This window comes from Frankliniella occidentalis, unplaced genomic scaffold (assembly GCF_000697945.3).
Source record: "Frankliniella occidentalis isolate FOCC.00 unplaced genomic scaffold, Focc_3.1 Scaffold153, whole genome shotgun sequence".
In the NCBI taxonomy this organism is placed as follows: domain Eukaryota; kingdom Metazoa; phylum Arthropoda; class Insecta; order Thysanoptera; family Thripidae; genus Frankliniella; species Frankliniella occidentalis.
Genome location: NW_026267280.1, coordinates 83531 through 89461, shown reverse-complemented (window position 1 = coordinate 89461; position 5931 = coordinate 83531). Strand labels below are relative to the sequence as shown.

The window sequence follows — 5931 nt, the reverse complement described above, 5'->3', positions numbered from 1 at the left end:
CATCTGGATGGGATAGAAAACTATGGTTCTCGATTGTCGCATTGTTGCATACAAAACTTTTTCATACCTCTTCAGTCCCTTCCCGCGTAAAAATCTAAGGCTTGTTTTGGACCCATTCTCGTCGTTTTCCACTAGTCTGATAACGACCAGCATAGTACGAATATACGACGAAGTATCGAGGTATTCTGCCGTAACGGGGGGGTAAAGCAGATGCCGGCGCTACTCGCCCGTCCACTCAACGCGCCCTCGTCCTCGCGAGTCGCCATGCTAATCACGAGGCATACAGCCCTCTCTCCTGGTCGACCCAACCCCGCCTGCCCCACCCCACTTCTGCCGAGTGCAACGCTCCGGGGTAAATACGTGTATCTAACTCGTCGCCAGAATATTGTTCCGGGTGGGATGACCAAACCTTGTGCGAAGCGTATCAAAAGTTTTGTTTCTCAAGTGAAAATTCAAAACTTTAGTGCTTGAGAACTGCGGCACATTCATTGTACACACACTCTGGATTCTCCCTTCGCTTATTCGGCTCATTTTGAGACACTCGCAGGACACAGACCTCCACAGAGAGGCCTGGACTGTTTTATTTCTGGTCCGGTCTCGTCTCCGCAGCCACTCGGTGCACCCAGCAGGGAAACGACATTGATTTCACACACAAAAGTGTGTACAGCGTGATATTCAGTCACTTCAAGTTGCCTTGCCCCGCGCTTGGGAAGTTTGAACTCCAAGCGTTCCCGATCCGGCTGCAACCAAAAAATGTTTTGTGCCTCACAATTGTCACAGTATACTTTTTTCAAAGCACTGGGCTTTTTACTTTCAAACCAAACGGGACATGTTTGGTTGGGTCTTGTATTATTCCCTTTATACTTTGTTTATGCTGCTGCCGCCAAAGAGTTTGCCGTCACATGTTGTCTGGATTCCTATTTACGCCTTCTCTCCATCATCATTACCCTACCGTCTTCCTACCATAGGTGAGAGCAAGCGCGGACGGTTGAACGGCTACATGCCGAGCACCGCGTTGTTGAGCTTGAGCGGAGTGATACATACAGGCGTTCTATACCAGCTCGCAGAGGGTCCCACGGTGAGCTCTCGGCACCCCACCGGCGCTGGAGGACCGCGGGGTAGTGCGTGCCTGTAGAGTGTGTGGGGGAGGAGGAGGAGGAGGAAGGGAGCGAGCGCCGCGCTAATAGTTCCTTGTGTCGTACTGCCGGGGGAGGGGGTGGGGGTAGTCTTGTCCGTATTTGCTATGCGGTCGCGGTTCCCACAGGCGCACACAGAGGAGGGGTGGCTCTTGTTGACGCTCCCCCGTGCACTGCCGCCGCGCCCGCGCTTCTGCACTGGGTGGGCAGTGCGCGTTATTCGCGTCGAGTTCCATAGGCCATGTTGATTTGTTCTTCGTGTCGCGCGTCCAACGAACGTGTCGTATACCTATATTTTATTTCTCCTCTAATATGTGTCAATTTTTGTCTGCGCGTCCTTGAAATTTATACTTCTGCTTGAACACGTCCATTTGTGGCATAATTTGTAGGTACCGGGTGTAACTGAGAATGCGCAACAGTGTTGCGGGATTGCATGCCCGCTAGGGCTGCAGGGGCCATGGCGCCTTACGGGCTAACTGGGTAGGCAAACCTGCAACACTGTTGCGCATTCACAGTTACATCCGGTACACGAGGTCCACGGCGCTCAAAGAGGTTCTTGCCGCGTATAGGAAGCAAAAACCAGATGGTTGTGTAGCGTGGTCTCACGACAAGCACACGGTAAAATGACTGCTTTGTTTCCAAGCAAATGTGGTAATTTCCAAACTAATAGCTTGGAAAGCGAGCACTTTTGCTTGGAAACCAAGCAGTCGCCGTGCAGAAAGCACGTATAAAATTTATAAATATTTTGATTAGTAACGATATCGTTTGTATATGACCTAGTACGGTAAGCAGAAATTTATTTAATAACGTCCACATAACCTTTAGTTGGGAGAATTGGTATCAGGTGGTCTATTGTGAGACGGCTGGCCCCCCACCAGCTCAGTCACGCCCGCGGCCGAGCTGCTCCCCCTCCCCCGCATGCTCCTCTCATCGCTGCCTAACCAGCGCGGGCCGTACAACAATAACCGAACGGTGTAAATAAGATTAATTGATTTCCGTTTCGTGGGAAAACGACGAACGGCGTGGTGCTGAGCAGCCACTGTCATGCATGTTGCTTGCTGACGGGAAAGGGGGAGTGTCTGTGCCGCGCGGGGTTTTATAGAGGGATGAGATGAGGTAGAGGATGGGGCGTGTGTGTTCCGCTCCTGTTGTAATAGTTTCCGCAGGAATCCCCGCCAATATGCCGCCCCCTCTCTGCTACTCTCCCCGCCACGCTCGCGCGAAGGAGAGGAATGCAGCCCCGTCGGTGACATAATGGAACGACTCTATCCACCCGGGGTATGTGGCGGGGCACGGCACGGCGCCCTGGTATTTCCTATCTTCGGGGATGGAGACGGAATGCACCGCCGGCCACACTGTATCAATCGCGGCGCACGCCGATCCTCATTGTTTTCGAAATGCGTGCAATAAGATGACTCATTCATCTGGATGGGATAGAAAACTATGGTTCTCGATTGTCGCATTGTTGCATGCAAAACTTTTTCATACCTCTTCAGCCCCTTATAACTCCAAGCGGTTGATCATACACGCCTAAATGGACTTGACCCCTTTTTACCCCTTCGGCACTCCTAGACTCAGTTCTGATAAATTACTTCTCCTTAAGACAATTTAAAGTTTACTATAGGCTTGCAGGGTACTTGCTTTTAGAATTCCCAACTTGGGACTGGGTAAATATTATGGTTAGTGAAATTTTGCTGATGTAACACACTCTTAGTAAACCTGCTGCCATAATACTTTGGGGTATACTGCATAATACTGCAAAAATTGTGTTTTGTTGTTGCTGGTTAAAGTGGTTCACATATTGTTTAAAAGGCAACAATATAAAAATGTAAAACAAATTGGCGCCGAATTGATATAAGTAACTGCCTGTTGGCGAAGTCATTTTGTCGCCTGTATATATTTTAACCGGCGTTCTATTGTTAAAATGAGCCAGGTGTTCTGATCCCCTTTGTGACACACGGAGTGATCTATCACGATGTCGACACTCATTTCGTGAGGCCGGCCCTGCTCGCCCAAGTCCTGCGACGCACGCTGCCCAGCGTGGCGCCGCCTGGCGGTGACACGGCAACTAACAGTTAATTTTTCAGATGTAATCGGCCCCCGCCCTGCCGTGACATTCCAAGATAGCACTCATTTTCTACCGGACACAAAGCGTAGGTTGACATTTCCAGGCGACGCTGCCCGTTACAACGTAGCCGACTCAGGGCAGAGGTATTGGACGCTCTTTTTCCCAAAATTAAACGAACTAAACGCGAAGTATATTTTCGCAGTGTTTTCGGATCGTTTTAAGCTGCTTAGTTTATAGGGATTTGTCATCATGATGCGAAATTAAATGACTTGTGGTGACCTTTGTCTTCATTTAAATTTCTTCTTGTATCTTGAGATTGAAACACGCAGAATGCGGCGGCAAGATTGTCGTTTAAGTTTAAACGCAATTTGTAACCTGTTGGCAGGTGCCCCGGCGCTGGGTCCCTCACCTTCAACTGTTTCAACAAGGACTCGGCGCGGTGTGAGTCCATTCATAGCGTGGGCTCACCAAGCGGGTAGACGCGACCACAGGTAGGTGTGTAGCATTTATCTGTTCGCATCGGTTCGCATCCCCCCGATAGTACGTATGCAAGTTTTCTCTTTTGCATGGCATTCTCTCTTGGAAACAGTTGATCATGAGAGGTTAATTTGAGCCCCTCCGGTCGGCCGTCCTGGTGTGTGCCCTCCCACCAGGCAATCAGCGTCAGCGGCGCCCGTCTCCCCTCAGCATTGGCGGCGCAGATTGGCCGTGTAGGACTTCCCTTTCCCCTCCGCCCAATCCTTTCGCACCATTAGGGATGCAGTGGCGGGGCAGCCAGTTGTTTTGCATGTTAACCAGCTCGCACGCTGTTGCGCGCCCCGCCGGGCCCCTGTGGCGGCCCTCCATCTGAAAGTTTGATGAGTGGGGGAGGACGGAGGACGGCGGCAGCGTGCTCGAGAGTGCGCCGTCTCCGGCTCCCGAGTGTTTCCGCGTCGAGTTGTCGCAGTCTGCGGGTGGCTGCGTCCTCCCTCCACCTGCGATGCACTGTTGGTTGCATAAATACAGTGGGTTTCTCAGCGCCAACTGGCCGAGAGCGGGCTGCGCCGGCTGCCGGGTGCGTCGGCAACCCAACGTGCCAGGCAGTGGAGTGGGGCGGCGCGCGCGCTCCCTTCACTACCTTATAATGTAAAGGAGCTTTTACTCGCGTCGTAAATCTGAACACATGCGGTCGGTAAGCTCCTCCACGCCCTGCCCTTCCCGGCCCCCGCCCGTGGCGCTCCCCCAGCCCTCCTCCGCGCCACTCGCCAGCGAGGGAGGGCGAGGGGTCATCCGAAGGGCTAATGGCCATAACGCAACACCATGTTTATTTCCATGCAAAATGCTTCCAGAGTGGCGGGTGTGCCCTCCGGGCCCGGGCGTGGCGGGGGCGTGGCGGCCGTGGTGGAGGGAAGAGGGCGGGCGCCAAGCCGAGGGGAGGCGCGAGGAGCCGGAGGCTGCGGCCCGCCTGGCAGACAGTTGTTGTTGTCGTGCTGCCGTCTTCTTGTCTGAGACGTGGAGGAGGCCACTATCCGAACCACGATTTGTTGAACGTTTACAAATTGGTGTGGGCAGTGCCACCTTAAGATCGTTTAGTTAACACGTAAGCCCTTAGGAGAGTGGGTACACTTACTATGACTAGCCGTTTGGTCGTGGGGTCTATATGAACTTGCATGACCAAGATTCCGTTGGTTAAAGTTAGGCTTAATGCTTAAGGCTTGATGCTTCGTATCGACCGTCGTAAATTTACACAGATTTTGTAAACTCGAATTATAATGTTAGTTGTAAATTTACGAGATCACATTTTATACTCGCCAATGAATTTTAAGTCGATTCGTACTGCATTCTGCATGTATTTTTACAATTACAAATCGCAATTTTAGAACTTACGTCGAGGAAAATTTTTCTGTAACCTTCCTACTATTTTTCACAGTGGCCAGGCAATGGAACAAATAATAAGTCATAAGAGACAAAGGTAGCAAAGTGTGGCGACGGGGTGGCAGTTGCAGCCGGGCGGCATTGCAGGTGGTTTGACTAACTTTAATGCTTGTCCCCTCCGCTATTCTCTGCTCTTTGAGATATTCCTGTACCAATGCGATAGAAACTTACTACTTCAAAGCCGTCGACTTAGTTCGAAAAACTACTTAAACAAAATGACGTATACATGCAGAGTGGAGTGAGAGTTGGCGCGCCCGTCGCCGTGAATTCCAGTAATAACGGAATCGCAGGGACGGGGAGTGAAAGGCCTGAATGGCGAGACTGCTCCGCGCGGCTCCGCGTGCTAATGACGCGCTTGTGCCGACAACTCCCGAGGTAACTCGATTGCTGATCGCTTTAGCGCTGCCACGGATGGCTCGGCTCCGCTCGACTCGGCTGACTCGCAGCTACCCTAACCCAATCACGGGCCGCCCCGCCGGGCCCGACCCGATTGTTTAGCGCCGGCTGGCGGCGGGACGCTCCGTCACAAGTTTCCTCCTCCGACGTGCGAGAGTCACGCGTGCGAGGCAGCACTTCCTGTTCACGCGTCACAGAGCCTTTATCTCTGGTCCACGAAGGTCGAGGTGAGCGGAGACGGTGAGCCGTTTAGCAGCCGCGAAGAGCTCAGCGGTGGCACAGAGCGGCCCCGACAACTTACTAGGGTACCTGTCGCACCCGCTCCACACACAGAAGGGAAGCAGAAACTGTGGGAAAAGGAAGCAGGGCTCTAAAAGAATTTAGTATTATCATTCCTGCATTTTTCTTCAAATCGTA

At 52.2% G+C, this 5931-nt stretch overlaps 1 protein-coding gene across 1 annotated transcript in view; it reads left to right on the top strand.

Moving 5' to 3' along the window:
• The window catches only part of LOC113206228 (EF-hand domain-containing family member C2-like), a 49402-nt gene that overhangs the window by 15651 nt on the left and 27820 nt on the right, over positions 1-5931 (top strand). The window contains exon 2 of the mRNA XM_052271195.1: positions 3590-3695. The gene's annotated coding sequence lies outside the window, so the exon portion shown is untranslated. The remainder of the gene's footprint in view (positions 1-3589; positions 3696-5931) is intronic.